The sequence below is a fragment of the Sander lucioperca genome, chromosome 9 (genome assembly GCF_008315115.2).
Source record: "Sander lucioperca isolate FBNREF2018 chromosome 9, SLUC_FBN_1.2, whole genome shotgun sequence".
Lineage (NCBI taxonomy): Eukaryota > Metazoa > Chordata > Actinopteri > Perciformes > Percidae > Sander > Sander lucioperca.
The window spans coordinates 16,461,750-16,479,930 of NC_050181.1; the positions used below are offsets into that span (position 1 = coordinate 16,461,750).

General features: G+C 45.3%; 5 non-coding genes across 5 annotated transcripts; 3 read left to right on the forward strand and 2 right to left on the reverse strand.

The window, feature by feature from the left end:
* Positions 1-4,814: 4,814 nt before the first annotated feature.
* Positions 4,815-4,921, reverse strand: LOC116044950. The gene has a single exon (XR_004103797.1). It is a non-coding gene; the product is annotated as a U6 spliceosomal RNA (small nuclear RNA).
* A 595-nt stretch (positions 4,922-5,516) lies between these two features.
* LOC116044943 lies at positions 5,517-5,632 on the forward strand. The gene has a single exon (XR_004103790.1). It is a non-coding gene; the product is annotated as a U5 spliceosomal RNA (small nuclear RNA).
* A 9,267-nt stretch (positions 5,633-14,899) lies between these two features.
* On the reverse strand, positions 14,900-15,006 carry LOC116044951. Its single transcript, XR_004103798.1, has one exon. It is a non-coding gene; the product is annotated as a U6 spliceosomal RNA (small nuclear RNA).
* A 595-nt stretch (positions 15,007-15,601) lies between these two features.
* On the forward strand, positions 15,602-15,717 carry LOC116044944. The gene has a single exon (XR_004103791.1). It is a non-coding gene; the product is annotated as a U5 spliceosomal RNA (small nuclear RNA).
* A 282-nt stretch (positions 15,718-15,999) lies between these two features.
* On the forward strand, positions 16,000-16,186 carry LOC116044958. Its single transcript, XR_004103803.1, has one exon. It is a non-coding gene; the product is annotated as a U2 spliceosomal RNA (small nuclear RNA).
* The last annotated feature ends 1,995 nt before the right edge of the window (positions 16,187-18,181 follow it).

Below are 18,181 nucleotides of genomic sequence, written 5' to 3' on the forward strand. Positions count from 1 at the left end.
TTGTGGGCATTAAATCGTAATACAAAATTGAAATTTTATATATCATGTAGTCAAACATGACATGGAAATGAGCGCCAGTGAAACAGGGATAAAACGATGATGAAATGGGGCCAGGGTTCGGTTTTTTTTGTTTCATGTATAGTATAATAGTTAAGACAGTTGCCACTCTCTCCCACGAACATAACAGAAGTTTTTTGATCAGCCTACTAAAACACCTATCTTGAACATTTTCGCCGTTTCACTACAGGTATGTCGTTGCGAAGCACATTGGAAAAACAATGCTCATTAAAAAGTCTAGCTTAATACTACTACAACCAGCCGATTTGTGGAACTTAATTCAGACTTCTCGACCATTGTAATGGTCGGTTGGTTGACAAGTTGTTCCAAAGCTATATTACTGGTCATCCACCAATTATTGTTTTGTACAAATGTCTTTTGACAGACAATATCTTCAAGGTTAATTTAAGGGGTGTGTCACCAACAAATAGCATGCCCAGTTTGAAGCCTCAGCGTCTTCTACAACACGAACATTTACATCAGGAGACGTGTTTAACAAAAAAACACCGTATAAAGTCCGGACTTATGATACACACTATACGTGTATACACACAGAAAATTATGTACAGTATGGGCAATTCAGGTATATAGTAGTTTTTTAATTGTGCAAAAATAACCGCTATGGTTTATAAGAGGGAAGGAGTGACTGCAAAACTTTTGTTCGAAATGGTACCATAAGTAAACACCACAACTGCGCGAAACAACACACACAGTGAATTTCTACTTTTTTCATGCGTGTGAGAGGTGGTGGAGGCATGAGGCTGGAGTTGAGTGTAGGTGGTCTCGCAGCTGAGGGAAAAGGTGCTCGTAGCTGGTGGTACTACAGCAGGGGCACTTCTGTATGGGGCTCCAGTGCCAGAACGGCGCAGAGGTGAACAGGCTGTTGTCTAAAGGACGTGGAAGAGGTACTTGTCGTTTTTGTAGTATCTCCTTGGAGATGGGGATACCACTGCTTTCTGGATGTTGTGTTGAATCGCACCTAGCAGAGACTCCTGACGACATTGCCCATTCCCAACCGGCAAAGGCCAAGTTTCCAATATGGTTTCCAGTCAGATGCCTTCTATGTCTGCTCATTCAAAGAGGTCTTACAGTGGGAAATTGGGAGAGAATTTTTCCCCTTTTTTTTGGTTAATCAAGAGATTTTTAAGCATATAGCGGTTCTTGACTTTCTTAAACAGGGATAGAGATGTATGATGTACATGAAGGTTCTGTGTTTTCTCACAACCCTCAAACTGTTTACGTGCTCCTTAGCAGCTCCACAGGGTAGTGTGTCGGCTGTTTCCATTCCTTATTTCTTTACAAGCCCCCCATCAGCTCCTTGGTTTTGCTGAGACTTAGCAGGGTTACGCGTTATTCTGCATGTAAGCCCCAACCCATGGCAACAATTGTGAATTCCTACCTCGCGATCAGTGAGTCTCAGCATTGTTCCCTCCTCTACTGGTCGTGCATCCGCGAAACTTCACAACAGATTTCTCTTCCGCGGTGGTTGCATTCGGTGGATTGGTCCAGCGCGAGCACACGAGGGGCGTATCACACAGCCCGTGGGGTGCCCCCTTATTCAGCACTAAGTAGAGGCGATTTGATATGCCAATCCGGATAGTCTGTGTCCTGTTTGTGCATGCAGTTGCAAAAAGTATGGTCTCAGAACCCTGACTAAGTCATTTCATCAAGATGATTGTGTTGATGCTTGAGCTGAACCACGATCTTTCCCTGACCTAACCATGGCATAATAGCACCATTGAGTTGTCGGGATAGTTTAAAAAAAAAAAAAAAAAAAGGTTACTGGTGAGCGCCAAACGTGACCCAAATCCACACCCTGCCGACTTCTGCGATATCATGTTGGACTACCTTCAATACTGTGTGGGTCCTTTTTGGACATGTCCTGTTTTCACTGCCAAGCTCTTCAGCCACGAAGATCCTTTTTGATGTTTTAGTAGCCAAGTGTGACCAGGGCCCTATCTTGCACCCGTCGCAGACGCAAAGACACCGGACGCAGGGGGGTTGTTCAATTTCCCGTGCCCAACACCTGACAACACGACGCTTTAACTGGCAAATGCACCTGCCGCCCATGAGGGGTGCTGGTCTTAGCAGCTCCTCCACCACATGGAGTCGTGAGTGGTTTGGTGGCATAGTGTCTGAACGTGCCGTAATGAGTGATCTGCTCGCCGCTTTCACCTATAATGCTTGAGGCAAGAGTCAGTTTCTTCTCCTGACAAGTCTCGTCCTTCCTGCATTAGGCAAATCTCCGATCATAAATAGCCAACGCGCCAAATTACAACACGCCTGGCTTATAAGGGAATGGGAGATTCGGCCAACGCAAAAGTTGATCGTACCCGCCTAAACCACCTGCTCTTCAGGCACTTCTCGGCCGAGCGCTTACAAGATCTTTTGTAAAAGAGGGGCACCACAATACAGTCAGAGCCGGATGTACTTTGCGGCCAAAGAGGTTGAAATGGACTGGGTTATATTATGCTTTGAAATAAGCAGGCAGGATAGTTGACCTAGAGCGATTGTGGAGGAACTTTGCGTGTGCTCACGACAGAAGAGGTGCAGTTTCTGACAGCTGAAGTACACAAACCACTGAACTCACGCCTCCGATGACAATGTCAACAGCCACTGCGTTGCCTACAACGTAGCTTAACGTGTGCTTACCAACTTGTGGTAAACCTGTACCGTTCCCTCCTTTATACTTAAACTGGTGCGTTTTGTGGCTGTCAGTCGCTTAGTGACTTTCATGTTTGTTATATTATACATCTGTGTGCTTTGGGATGTTTAATTCTGCTGTTGATTCATAAGAAATGTCAGGCTATTTAATTTAAGTTAGCTTAAAAGGGCTGTACTTACATCCAGAAAACATTAATAAGCTCAAACAAAATTAGATTGCTCTATGTAAAGATATAGCGGAGTATGGGTTCTTAGAAGTGAAGGAGTCACCTCACATCTGTGTGTTATCCAACTCGTCCTCTGTTATTTAGTTTTTGACCTCCGGACTCTGGCCGCAGGTGTTCATGTTAGTGGCATGTGTCTGTGCAACAGCCCCCTTAATTATTTGCTTGCTTCACCCAGCTGCAGTGTCCATGGACAATGTGATTTATTGTCGTTCATTTTATTTCATATGTCCTGAGTTTGTCTTTTGCTCTTGTTATTATCCTGGTTAATTTCTACCAGATGCATACCCAAGTCGAAAGGTGTGTTTGCATATGTTAGATGTGATACTTGCAGTACTAATACCTGAGTACATATTCCTAGTACACCTTCTTACCTCATTTCTGTATGGTCGTTTCTTCTTTTCTTCTCTTCCTCATCTTCTTCTCTTCCTTCTACACCCACACACACCCACCCACCCCCCCACCACTCGCCCTCCCCTCCCTCGCTCCCACCCCCAAACCTACTACCCCTCAGTCCCCACCCACCCCCCCTCTTCCTTCTTCTTTCTCTATCACCCCCCTCCTCTTCCTAAACCCAACCTCCCACGCCTTTCATCCCCCATTTTCTTCCTTTTTTATCCCTAACCCTCTCCATGACCTCTTACCCTAACCTTAACCATCACTGACCCCTGTCTGGACCCCTGACCTCAAAAATTGGCCATACATCTGACCTCGAACAGAGCCTAAACCAGTGTTACAATTGCTCCTGACCCTTTGAGTGGTGTTCTATGTACTACTGTGACAGCAAGTGACACTCTGATACTATGAATGTAATTAAAATATGAGAACTGGATAGCGATGGGGGGCCTTGAGGAGGGACAGTGGTGGCCTTGGTGTTTTGACTGCTTTCTGTAGTGCGTGCATTCAGAGTCTCGGTGACCCTCTTTTTCCTAACCTAACCCATGACGCACACGTCTTTCCCCTTAGCGGCATCTAGTGTGTAATTTACGAAGCACTGTTGGTTATAGTAGATATAATTAAGTCAATCTATGTTTTTATTAATGGCCACCTACCAAAAGAGGAATGATTTGAAACTGGCACCAACTTGATTTCTAGCTTTAAATTCATCTGGAACACTCCGAGGAATGTCAATGCTGTGTATGTATACGCGGTTGTCAAATGAACCCCCTGGGAGAGTTGTTTTGTGGTGAGAGAGCTCCTTTTGTAAAATGTTGTGGTAGTTGTTGCATCAAGAGGTCCTTGTCTATTGAGGGGAAGATTTAGAAGGGCATAACTAATTGTGTGAGGGTGCACGTACCTGTCCATCCTGGTGGTAGACTAGGCCGCAGTTTGTTTTCACCACGAAGCCACCAGAGGTCCTCCCTGGAGAGGTTGTGATGAGAGAAAGAGCTAGCAGTATAGTTACCTAAGTCGGTGGTAACACTTAAGGTTTCTGAGCAATCGGTGTCTGGTCAATTTTTAACATTGAAGCCCTGGTCGTATCGACTGAAACATGTGTAATTTCCAGGGTAAAGAACAATAGATGGGGGAACAGATGAGACAGATACTGCTGGGAAGAGCAGGGAGAGAGTGCGACACTTGCTATCTGAAGGGTTGTATGCGGTGGAGAACAATTTTGTAACACAGGACAGCCCCTCTGGGTCATTTTTGTTAGATAGTTTGAAGGGCATGCTGCCTAGAAGTAGGCTCAGCCAACAACTGCCTTGGCTAGATTCTTTACAGTGGCTTATTTAGTACGTCAGACTCGTTGTTTAGCCAGAAAGAACTCAGGAAGCTTCGACCCATATGACCTTTCCCGCATGGCAGTGCCAGCGGGTCTTTAGTGCAGAGATTCATGTCTTTAACAGCTCGGGGCAACACGTTCAGATCAAAATGTGGTAACGCTTCACGAATTTGCGTGTCATCCTTTCGCAGGGGCCATGCTAATCTTCTCTGTATCGTTCCAATTTTGTCATACGTGCTGCCTGAGCAAGCACATTAACCCTCAGGTGCTGCCTACACTTTAAACCCCTTGTTGTCATACTGACACCTTCACAGCGGTGCAGGCTGGAGGTCCAAATTCTGTAGAAGTAAGTACTCTCAAATGTCACAATAGCAAGGGGTGAGGTCTTCCCCCCCCAAGACATAAATGTCTTCTTGCAATTTGTTTAAACTGCCAGCTAATTCTGTGCCCATGTTTAATTTAAAAAAGGAAAATCCGAAAATGCCCTGACAGTGGCAAGGGGGTGGTGCCCAATTTGCCCTTCCGGTCAGAGGCTGGGCTTGGGCCCCAGCTGCCGTTGGTCTCTGATAGCCAGTAGGGGGTGCCACAGCAGATGGTCCAGTGGGCCAGAGTTTGACTTGTGTCTTTTGTTTGGGTAAATGCATAGTTCTGAATTAGGCTCAGCCAACAACTGCCTTGGCTAGATTCTTTAGAAGGGCTTGTTTAGTATGTCCGACCCATTGTTTTTGTAGCCAGCAGGAACTCTGGTCACCACACAGGAAGCTTCGATCCACATGACCTTTCCTGCATGGCAGTGCCAGTGAGTCTTTAGTGCAGAGTTTCATGTCTTTAACAGCTCGGGGCTACACTTACTCTGGTTTCTCTTCATAACGCACAAGTCTTTCGCCTTTTACTAAAGACTTCCGTGGAGAGGAACACCAATGAGTTGAACCTATTTTTGGTGGGCTCTGCTGTTTGGCTGAGTCTTGCTTACTTGTGAAAAGCAAATAAGCTGTCCTTAACTAGACTTCTGTTGTTATTAGCAGCTAAGAAACAGGACACAGAGGGAACATTGCCGTTTGGCTGAACCTTGTCCAATTGTGAAAACCAAACAAGCTGTCTTTAACCAGCCTTAGGTGCTTCACCATGGAGCGCTTGGGCGGGGGTGCTAAGTAGCAGCTATTGTTATGCCCAATTAAAAGCACTGGACCATGACAAGTGAGAACCGTCCGGGGAGGTTGCGTCGGACAGTAAACAGGTGGTGCTCATCGCTTCTCGGCCTTTTGGTTAAGACTGCGATCACCTCCGGCTAATCGGAAAACTCTGCCTGTTTGTGGCCTTGTTTTCATGGTGTTAGGAGGATATTGTCATATAGTGTTTGAAAATTTAGATTTTCTTGTAATTCGCTGTTTCACGAAAGGTAGGTAAGGTTCTTAAAGCTTTGTTTTTAAACCTCAGCTAGGGCAAACAGGGAAATTGAGTGGGGTCTCCATCATGTCAGCCAGCCATGCTGGCATGCGGAGGCACCACAGTGTCCGCTTTAATTTTAAAGATAAAGATGGCAATCCATTGGTGATGTCACGGCTTGACTTCTCCAGGAAGCTTATACAAAGAACGTTACTTTTCCCACCAGAAGATATTAATTGTATTGTTACCCTGCCTTTTAACAAAGGTTTCGATGTAAGCTTTCGCTCTGCCAGTGTTCTCAGAGACTTCTGGAATAGATATGAAAATGAAAAACACCAGTTTTCCACTTTCAATGTTGAGAAACTGACTGACAATGCCTTTAAAACAGTCATTGTCAGAATGTTCAATGAGACAGTGAATGCGGATGACATTTGTTTGTGGCTGGGGAGATATTGCACTGTGAAAGGCCAGGCTACCAAGGTGAGGGATGAGGATGGAATCTGGAATTGCGCGTGGAGGGTCCCCATACACCAATGTCAGGACCCTCAGGGCTTCCAGGGCCTGAAACATCTGCCATCAATGATAGTTCTCGGTAACAACAGAGGCTACATCCACTACCAGGGACAGCCCAAGCTCTGCCGCAAGTGTGGTGAGCATGGGCACCTGGCAGAAGCATGTCAACAGATAATTTGTGGGAAATGTAGAGAAATGGGCATACCTTTGAGGAGTGTACCAATGGCAGGAAGTGTAATCTTTGTGGAGAAACAAACCACCTCTTCAGAGATTGCCCAAAGTCTTTTGCCAACAAACTGAAAGCAGCAAAGGTAGTCGCAAAGGAACAAAATGGCGGACCAGATGAACCATTTACAGAGCTGTTTGCAGAAGCCGAGCTGGGAAATTCAAATCTCCCTCCAAATCCTGTGATTGGAGAACAAGAAATGGGTGAAGGGGGAGAGGAGGAGGGGCCTGTAACTGCCCAATCAGAGGAGAGTGGTGGGAAAGATGGGGCAGTGCAGGCAGAAGGCGGAGCTAGTCTAGAACATGAAAGTGACCAGTCACAAGGCAATAGCGAGGATGCCTCCCTCCCCAATGCCCAGCCGGCCAAGAGGCCTTTATCAGAAACGTCCTCGGAGTCTGCTGGAGTCGCAGAGAAGAGGGGAAGAGCTGGCAACTCCTCAGACAGTTTATCTGTGGGGGAGCCCAGAGTCTTCCCCCCCGATTCCCCAAATGAGGTCTCTTTCCTAAACATAGCTCTGCAATCAACCCCCAAGGACTCAAACTTAAATGCAACCTTGCAACAAAGGCCCACCCCCAGAGTCCAACCGGGAAATGAAGCTCAAACCCTTCCCTTTTCACCAATAGGAGTGAAGGAAGAGCTCCATTCACAAGCCATTGACTAACTGCCTCTTTTAAGACATTTTAACATTGCAATTCCCCTCTTAGTCCTTTAAAATGTCATACTTGTTATTTATAATCATACTCATGACACTTACCTTCTCAACCATAAATGTGAGAAGTGTGAAGTCGAGAGTTAGAGCTGAGACTGTTTTATCCTTCCTTAACTCTTTTAAGTCGGATGTGTTTTTAATACAGGAGTGTGGCCTGCCGTTTTTAAACCATTACAGAGATTGGGAGAAGTTATGGCAACAAACATCGATATGGAGCGGATCAAATCAGAACAAAAATGATGGCGTGGCCATTCTAATCAAAAACCCCCTAGTCTTGGTGAAGGGTAGCACAGTGGTGAGAGATGGCCGGGCACTTTTAGCACACTTGACTTTTATGGGAAGAGATTTTAACGTCTTAAATATTTATGGTTTTAATGATAAAAATGACAGGTATGACCTTTTGGAAGACTTGCAGTTCCACATGCTAGGTAGGGCGCCACTAGTTGTAGGGGGAGATTTTAATTGTATTCTAAGCAGGAATGATAGGAAAGGAGCAGGGGAAGATCTTAAAATTGACAAAACATCGGTTTTATTACGGGACATATGCAAAGATTTTAAACTTCTCGACTGTTTTAGAACCATGCATCCCAGAGAGCAAGGCTTCACCTGGTTCAGTGGTGATGGCACCAGAGCCTCTCGCATAGATTACATTTTATCACGCGATTGCCCACCGATGGATGCTAGATTGGAACCAGTTTTCTTTTCTGACCACGCAATGCTTTCCTGCACCCTCTCACTGTCTTCTGAGGTGATATTAGGAAGTGGTCTGTGGAAGCTCAACTGTTCCCTTTTAGAGGATAGGGAGTTAGTTAGTCAGTATCGGGAGCAGTACCTCGAGTGGCAGACCCTTCAAGACTTTTACGATACACGTGCACATTGGTGGGAAATGGTAAAAAGACGGACCCAGACCTTCTTTAGACAGGCAGGTAAGAGAAAGAAAGATAGGGACGACAGACGCATGTTGGGACTGCAAAAACGACTCCAGCGGTATTTCAAACTGAACCAACAAGGGATGGATCTAAATGAAGACATGAAACAAATTAAAGGAGAGATGTCCCTTTTAGCAGAAATTAAAAGCAAGGGGGTCATTTTAAGAAGCAAAGAAAAAGAAATAGAGGAAGGGGAAAAGTGTACAAGATACTTCTTTAAGAAAATAGTAAATAAAGGAAGGGGCTTTTTAAGCTTAAAAAAAGAAAATGGCTGCAATGCTAAAACAACAGAGGAAATCAAAGACACAATTGAAAACTTTTATACAGAACTATATAGAGAAAAACTGGTTCAAAGAGACAGCATGATGGAAGTTTTAAATTTCATTGAGCAAACGGTAGACGACAGAGTGCTTTTAACCCAGGATTTTACTATTCTAGAGTTAAATGAATGCATCAAGAGTTTTAGAACAGGGAAGTCCCCAGGAGAAGACGGACTTCCCTTAGAATTTTATTTAACATTTCGGGACATTTTAGCACCTGACTTGCTTGATGTTTTTAGCGATTTTGAAAAACTTGAACAACTTCCTGACAGCTTTAGAGTAGGGATAGTGACCCTCCTTTACAAAGACAAAGACAAGACTGACCTGAGAAATTGGAGACCCATCACACTTTTAAATTTTGATTGTAAACTTTTTAGTAAACTTTTAGCATCACGCATGTCTTTGTTTTTAGAAGGGCTGATCCACCCGGATCAAGCCTGTGCCATACCAGGGAGGAAGATCACCGACAGCCTCGCACTGATCCGAGACACCATCTGTTATGCGAGAGACAGAAACATCCGGCTAGTAGTCCTAAACTTAGATTTTGAGAAAGCTTTTGATCGGGTCTCGCACCAATACCTTTTCCAGGTACTGCAAAAAATGGGTTTCCCAAGAAGGTTTATAGCCTGGGTGGGATTGCTGTACCGGGGTATTACCAGCAAATTCATTGTTAACGGGAATCTGACAAAAGCAGTCAATATCAACTGCGGTGTCCGTCAGGGGTGTCCGTTATCTGCCCTCCTTTATGTTATTTGCATCGAACCACTGGCACAGATCTTGAGAAGGGACAAACAAATCAATGGGGTAGGAGTGCCAGGGAGCGGGGGACTTGCGACAAAGTGTATTTTATATATGGACGATATTAACATTTTATGCACTGACCTTTTATCTGTCAACAGGACTCTAGACTTGACCGACTGGTTTGGGCGGGCCTCTGGGTCAAAACTAAATAGAAGCAAGACCCTAGCCCATTTTTATGGACCGTGGACAGCGACTGAGATGACAGGACTCCCCCTGACTGTGACCCAGACCGACCAAAAAATACTTGGGGTCAAATTTGATAGGGAGGGGGGAGGGAAAACAAATTGGCCAGACATGGTAGGGAAAGTTAGGCAGAGACTAGGGTACTGGAGACTTAGAGGACTGACACTAGAAGGAAAGGTTTTAATCATCAAGGCAGTGATTTTACCTTTGCTTTTACTCATCAGTTCTGTTTTTATCCCACCCAGAAAAGTGATTTTAGACCTGGAACGAGCCATCTTTTATTTCCTGTGGGGGTCCAAGTGGGAACGAGTGCAAAGAAGCGTGATGAAGAAGCCAAAGGAGAAAGGAGGGAAAGGAGTGCCGGACCTGTTATTGTTTTTAGGGAGCAGATTTACAGCTATACACATAACAGCAGCCACGGCCCCATCCAGAAATGCTAAGACAGCAGCTATGGCACGGTTCTGGATGGGATCATATCTCAGAAGACTGAAGATTTTACCCTCTGATCTTAAAGTACCTGTGTCTTTTATCCTGCCGCCAACCTATGCTTTTATCCAGACCTTTTTAAAACGTTTTCAACTTGAGCAAGAAGAAGTGTATGTTTTAACAAATCATCGCTCTCTCATTTCAGTTGTGCAGGAGCGGGAACCAGTGAGTCCAGTGCGTGGGCTGGCATTTGGCGAGCCCTCAACTGTTTGGCGCAACATGAACCATTCGGCTCTCCCAAACAGACTCCGGGACCTGTCATGGATGGTGGCTCACGAGATCCTCCCGGTCAGGTCCGTTATGCACTCCCGGGGCATGTCAGCGCACTCAACCTGCCCCCGACCAGGTTGTGGCGAGCCTGAGTCGGTGAGGCATTTGCTCTGGGAGTGCAGCGCTGCCGTAGACCAGTGGGCAATGGCCGGCTCCTTGCAATTCCCGTACTTACCAGCAAGGGAGGTCCTCACAGCACAGCTAGTGCTGTATGGGGTGAGCCCTAAGAAACAGATGCCAGCATGTGACTTTGCAAATCAGTGGCTCACCCTGGCCGCCATCAAAGACGCCATTTGGACCTCCAGAAACTTGCTGGTAAGAAAGCACATGCAGATCCCCCCCGCAGCTGTGATCAGGATGGCTGCAGCAGCGGCCCAAATGGCCCGAGCTGCAAGCGGCAAGCCAAGGACACAGCTGCAAAGAAGAATCGCCTCTGTGCCCATTCGGACGAAGGAGCCGGAGCCACACAAGAAAAGGTCAAAGCAGCGGCGGCCTGACTCTCCGGGTGAGGCAGGTGGGAAGGAGCAACAAGGGGAGGGTCTCCTCTGAGCACCGCAACAGGATCCCGAGAGAACCAAACGGTCTTAGTATAGCCTTGTTAGGGACTCATTGCGCTCCTGCACAACTGATTTTTGAAAAGAGCATTTAAACCAATGCCCTCTCTCTTAAGACTTTTAATATGGACACTAAACATACTCTGACATGCACAAGATGACAACTTTTTATGTTTACCTGAAACTTATGAAAACAACTCTTACCTGTATTACGTCTGAAAACAATTGCTTTTACTGTGCTACACCTGTTTTAAATAGTTTTACAGAGTAACTTATTTATTTATCATGTTGTATCTTAAATGGTAACTGAAATTTTGTAAATTGTGTGAAGACCTTTATGAAATGTGTCTTGAACTTGTGTCAATAATAATAAATAAAAAAAAAAAAAAAAAAAAATCTGTTCTTATCAGCTTAATGTCTTATGTGTCCTCTATCAGGGACAACATATTAAATGGATTTGTAGCAGTGGGAGTTGAAAAAGGGGCTTGCTCTATTTGCATAGACATGGTACGGTGCGCCCTTCTTCTGTCTTGTGTAAAACCAAATAACAGTGCACGCTGAACTGCTCGTCGTTCAATTTGGTACTGGGCCAAAAGAGACATGCGTGGCAGTGGCTGGCGGACTTCGTGGCCAGGAGTTGTGGCAAAAAACGCTCGGTTTGACTGAATGATCTGTAAAACCTCATTGGGCTTCTGGTATCAAAACGCTGTTATAATACTCTAAGACACGACAACTGGGGTGAAAAACGCAGCAGTGAATAAACAGCAAGATGAAGTCTCACAAAAGTGCAGCGAGATTTGGAGTATTGATTGGCAGGAAAAACAGCAAAGAGAAAATATTGGCGGTGTGGCCTTGGATTTGGAAAGTGGCACACCAGGTGAGGCTTACCGCGAGGGTTTGGACCGGGACGACTAAGCAGCCGTAAGGCTGCTCTCGAGCAGAGACCTACCCCTAACCGATATCCAACTTCATCCCCTTATCCTTATTTTCCCTTCTTATTCTTTAACCCTGACCGTACCCTAAACCGTAACCCTAACCTCAACCCTAATTCGACTGGGCCCTGACCTTTAGCTCAAATCCCCATACAGATTGTTTCAACAACAAACACTTTAAAACCAGGAGGGGGGACCTCAAGGAGGGGCTGAGATGTCTTGGGTTTGTTGTTCCATTAAGTAGTTTGTGCATTCAAAACCTCGCAGCCTTTGGCAGCGAGGTTTTCTTTATCTAATCCTAACACACACACGTGCAGACACACACACTCTCAGACACACACACACACATGGTTGTATTCTTATCCAAGTATGACCATCCGAGGGCTGCCATAACCTTTACTTTATTCTGCTAAAATCATCACATGTGATGAATGGGACTATATATGGCTGCTGTTCAGGCCAATGCCACGTGTGGCCACAGGAGGGCTCTCAATTCCCTACTTACCTGTATGTCTCTCAATAGTGACATTTATCCCCTATTTACATTTTCTGGGAAGATCAGCATATGCGCTGAAGGACTCCTGAAACGTGTATTGATCAGAATTATGTAAACAAAAAGTTACAGTACAAATAGCTACCAATCGACTCCAAATGACCAGAAACGCGCTCCTAAAAATGTCCTGGAGGAACATTTTCCGAGAAAAAAACTGTCAAATTTTCACAAAATCCTACAATTAAAGTCTATGGCGCGAACATTTTTCGCTTATAACTCCAGAACGGTACGTCCTACACACTTGGAAACGGGCTCCGTCTGACATAATTCGACCACGCTGAACTTGTCCCCGAGTCTCTACGACCTTCCGTTCAGGAGATACAGACGTTTTGACTAAAAAAAGTGACGTAGCTCAGAAGCGAAAGGTCGTAGAGACAAGTGGGTGGTACCATAGGAAAGCCCATCATTGAAAATGGGGGGGGGTAGGTCAAAGTTTCATCGCTCTAGCCCCTTCCGTTCTAAAGATGCAGTACAAAAGGTCAACCATTTCCCATAATGCTTTGCGCACCATGTTCAAAATTTTGCACCGCCACAGAAGAGCATGTGCACACAGAGGGGTATATACAAAGTCGAAACCTTTATGAAATTTTTTGGAGTTCCTATTGGCACTCTTACTGCTATCGGTACCCCATACCGATATCCAACTTCATCCCTGATCCATCTTCTAACCCCTAAGCCTAACCCTTTCTTTATTTTTTATTTTTTTTGAAATATATTTTTATATTATATATATTTTATTCTTTTTTCTTTTTATATTTTTACTTTTTCATTATATATTTTCTTCCCCCCCCCCTCACATTCTTTTTCTCTCCCCCCACAGTCTTTTACATTCTTCTTCCAATCCTCTCTTCCTCTTTCTTCCTTTCTCCTTTTCTTTTCTCCCCCTTTCTTCTTTTCTTCTCTTCCTTCATCTTCTTCCTCTTCCTTCTACACCCACACACACCCCCCCCCCCACCACTCGCCCTCCCCTCCCTCGCTCCCACCCCCAAACCTACCTACCCCTCAGTCCCCACCCCACCCCCCTCTCTTCCTTCTTCTTTCTCTATTCACCCCCCTCCTCTTCCTAAACCCAACCTCCCACCCCTTTCATCCCCCCTTTTCTTCCTTTTTTATCCCTAACCCTCTCCATGACCTCTTACCCTAACCTTAACCATCACTGACCCCTGTCTGGACCCCTGACCTCAAATATTGGCCAATAACATCTGACCTCGAACAGAGCATAACCCAGTGTTAACAATTGCTCCTGACCCTTTGAGTGGTGTTCTATGTACATACTGTGACAGCAAGTGACACTCTGATACTATGAATGTAATTACAAATATGAGAACTGGATAGCGATGGGGGGCCTTGAGGAGGGACAGTGGTGGCCTTGGTGTTTTGACTGCTTTCTGTAGTGCGTGCATTCAGAGTCTCGGTGACCCTCTTTTTCCTAACCTAACCCATGACGCACACGTCTTTCCCCTTAGCGGCATCTAGTGTGTAATTTACGAAGCACTGTTGGTTATAGTAGATATAATTAAGTCAATCTATGTTTTTATTAATGGCCACCTACCAAAAGAGGAATGATTTGAAACTGGCACCAACTTGATTTCTAGCTTTAAATTCATCTGGAACACTCCGAGGAATGTCAATGCTGTGTATGTATACGCGGTTGTCAAATGAACCCCCTGGGAGAGTTGTTTTGTGGTGAGAGAGCTCCTTTTGTAAAATGTTGTGGTAGTTGTTGCATCAAGAGGTCCTTGTCTATTGAGGGGAAGATTTAGAAGGGCATAACTAATTGTGTGAGGGTGCACGTACCTGTCCATCCTGGTGGTAGACTAGGCCGCAGTTTGTTTTCACCACGAAGCCACCAGAGGTCCTCCCTGGAGAGGTTGTGATGAGAGAAAGAGCTAGCAGTATAGTTACCTAAGTCGGTGGTAACACTTAAGGTTTCTGAGCAATCGGTGTCTGGTCAATTTTTAACATTGAAGCCCTGGTCGTATCGACTGAAACATGTGTAATTTCCAGGGTAAAGAACAATAGATGGGGGAACAGATGAGACAGATACTGCTGGGAAGAGCAGGGAGAGAGTGCGACACTTGCTATCTGAAGGGTTGTATGCGGTGGAGAACAATTTTGTAACACAGGACAGCCCCTCTGGGTCATTTTTGTTAGATAGTTTGAAGGGCATGCTGCCTAGAAGTAGGCTCAGCCAACAACTGCCTTGGCTAGATTCTTTACAGTGGCTTATTTAGTACGTCAGACTCGTTGTTTAGCCAGAAAGAACTCAGGAAGCTTCGACCCATATGACCTTTCCCGCATGGCAGTGCCAGCGGGTCTTTAGTGCAGAGATTCATGTCTTTAACAGCTCGGGGCAACACGTTCAGATCAAAATGTGGTAACGCTTCACGAATTTGCGTGTCATCCTTTCGCAGGGGCCATGCTAATCTTCTCTGTATCGTTCCAATTTTGTCATACGTGCTGCCTGAGCAAGCACATTAACCCTCAGGTGCTGCCTACACTTTAAACCCCTTGTTGTCATACTGACACCTTCACAGCGGTGCAGGCTGGAGGTCCAAATTCTGTAGAAGTAAGTACTCTCAAATGTCACAATAGCAAGGGGTGAGGTCTTCCCCCCCCAAGACATAAATGTCTTCTTGCAATTTGTTTAAACTGCCAGCTAATTCTGTGCCCATGTTTAATTTAAAAAAGGAAAATCCGAAAATGCCCTGACAGTGGCAAGGGGGTGGTGCCCAATTTGCCCTTCCGGTCAGAGGCTGGGCTTGGGCCCCAGCTGCCGTTGGTCTCTGATAGCCAGTAGGGGGTGCCACAGCAGATGGTCCAGTGGGCCAGAGTTTGACTTGTGTCTTTTGTTTGGGTAAATGCATAGTTCTGAATTAGGCTCAGCCAACAACTGCCTTGGCTAGATTCTTTAGAAGGGCTTGTTTAGTATGTCCGACCCATTGTTTTTGTAGCCAGCAGGAACTCTGGTCACCACACAGGAAGCTTCGATCCACATGACCTTTCCTGCATGGCAGTGCCAGTGAGTCTTTAGTGCAGAGTTTCATGTCTTTAACAGCTCGGGGCTACACTTACTCTGGTTTCTCTTCATAACGCACAAGTCTTTCGCCTTTTACTAAAGACTTCCGTGGAGAGGAACACCAATGAGTTGAACCTATTTTTGGTGGGCTCTGCTGTTTGGCTGAGTCTTGCTTACTTGTGAAAAGCAAATAAGCTGTCCTTAACTAGACTTCTGTTGTTATTAGCAGCTAAGAAACAGGACACAGAGGGAACATTGCCGTTTGGCTGAACCTTGTCCAATTGTGAAAACCAAACAAGCTGTCTTTAACCAGCCTTAGGTGCTTCACCATGGAGCGCTTGGGCGGGGGTGCTAAGTAGCAGCTATTGTTATGCCCAATTAAAAGCACTGGACCATGACAAGTGAGAACCGTCCGGGGAGGTTGCGTCAGACAGTAAACAGGTGGTGCTCATCGCTTCTCGGTCTTTTGGCTAAGATCAAGTGTAGTATCTGTTCTTATCAGCTTAATGTCTTATGTGTCCTCTATCAGGGACAACATATTAAATGGATTTGTAGCAGTGGGAGTTGAAAAACGGGCTTGCTCTATTTGCATAGACATGGTACGGTGCGCCCTTCTTCTGTTTTGTGTAAAACCAAATAACAGTGCACGCTGAACTGCTCGTCGTTCAATTTGGTACTGGGCCAAAAGAGACATGCGTGGCAGTGGCTGGCGGACTTCGTGGCCAGGAGTTGTGGCAAAAAACGCTCGGTTTGACTGAATGATCTGTAAAACCTCATTGGGCTTCTGGTATCAAAACGCTGTTATAATACTCTAAGACACGACAACTGGGGTGAAAAACGCAGCAGTGAATAAACAGCAAGATGAAGTCTCACAAAAGTGCAGCGAGATTTGGAGTATTTATTGGCAGGAAAAACAGCAAAGAGAAAATATTGGCGGTGTGGCCTTGGATTTGGAAAGTGGCACACCAGGTGAGGCTTACCGCGAGGGTTTGGACCGGGACGACTAAGCAGCCGTAAGGCTGCTCTCGAGCAGAGACCTACCCCTAACCGATATCCAACTTCATCCCCTTATCCTTATTTTCCCTTCTTATTCTTTAACCCTGACCGTACCCTAAACCGTAACCCTAACCTCAACCCTAATTCGACTGGGCCCTGACCTTTAGCTCAAATCCCCATACAGATTGTTTCAACAACAAACACTTTAAAACCAGGAGGGGGGACCTCAAGGAGGGGCTGAGATGTCTTGGGTTTGTTGTTCCATTAAGTAGTTTGTGCATTCAAAACCTCGCAGCCTTTGGCAGCGAGGTTTTCTTTATCTAATCCTAACACACACACGTGCAGACACACACACTCTCAGACACACACACATGGTTGTATTCTTATCCAAGTATGACCATCCGAGGGCTGCCATAACCTTTACTTTATTCTGCTAAAATCATCACATGTGATGAATGGGACTATATATGGCTGCTGTTCAGGCCAATGCCACGTGTGGCCACAGGAGGGCTCTCAATTCCCTACTTACCTGTATGTCTCTCAATAGTGACATTTATCCCCTATTTACATTTTCTGGGAAGATCAGCATATGCGCTGAAGGACTCCTGAAACGTGTATTGATCAGAATTATGTAAACAAAAAGTTACAGTACAAATAGCTACCAATCGACTCCAAATGACCAGAAACGCGCTCCTAAAAATGTCCTGGAGGAACATTTTCCGAGAAAAAAACTGTCAAATTTTCACAAAATCCTACAATTAAAGTCTATGGCGCGAACATTTTTCGCTTATAACTCCAGAACGGTACGTCCTACACACTTGGAAACGGGCTCCGTCTGACATAATTCGACCACGCTGAACTTGTCCCCGAGTCTCTACGACCTTCCGTTCAGGAGATACAGACGTTTTGACTAAAAAAAGTGACGTAGCTCAGAAGCGAAAGGTCGTAGAGACAAGTGGGTGGTACCATAGGAAAGCCCATCATTGAAAATGGGGGGGGGTAGGTCAAAGTTTCATCGCTCTAGCCCCTTCCGTTCTAAAGATGCAGTACAAAAGGTCAACCATTTCCCATAATGCTTTGCGCACCATGTTCAAAATTTTGCACCGCCACAGAAGAGCATGTGCACACAGAGGGGTATATACAAAGTCGAAACCTTTACGAAATGTTTTGGAGTTCCTATTGGCACTCTTACTGCTATTGGTACCCCTACCGATATCCAACTTCATCCCTTATCCATCCTTTAACCCCTAACCCTTTCTTTTTTATTTTTTTTTATATATTTTATATTATATATTTTTTTCCTCTTTTCTTTTTTCTTTTTACTTTTTCATTATATATTTTCTTTTTTTCCCCCCTCCCTCACATTCTTTTTCTCTCCCCCCACAGTCTTTTACATTCTTCTTCCAATCCTCTCTTCCTCTTTCTTCCTTTCTCCTTTTCTTTTCTCCTCCTTTCTTCTTTTCTTCTCTTCCTTCATCTTCTTCCTCTTCCTTCTACACCCACACACACCCACCCACCCCCCCACCACTCGCCCTCCCCTCCCTCGCTCCCACCCCCAAACCTACCTACCCCTCAGTCCCCACCCCACCCCCCTCTCTTCCTTCTTCTTTCTCTATTCACCCCCCTCCTCTTCCTA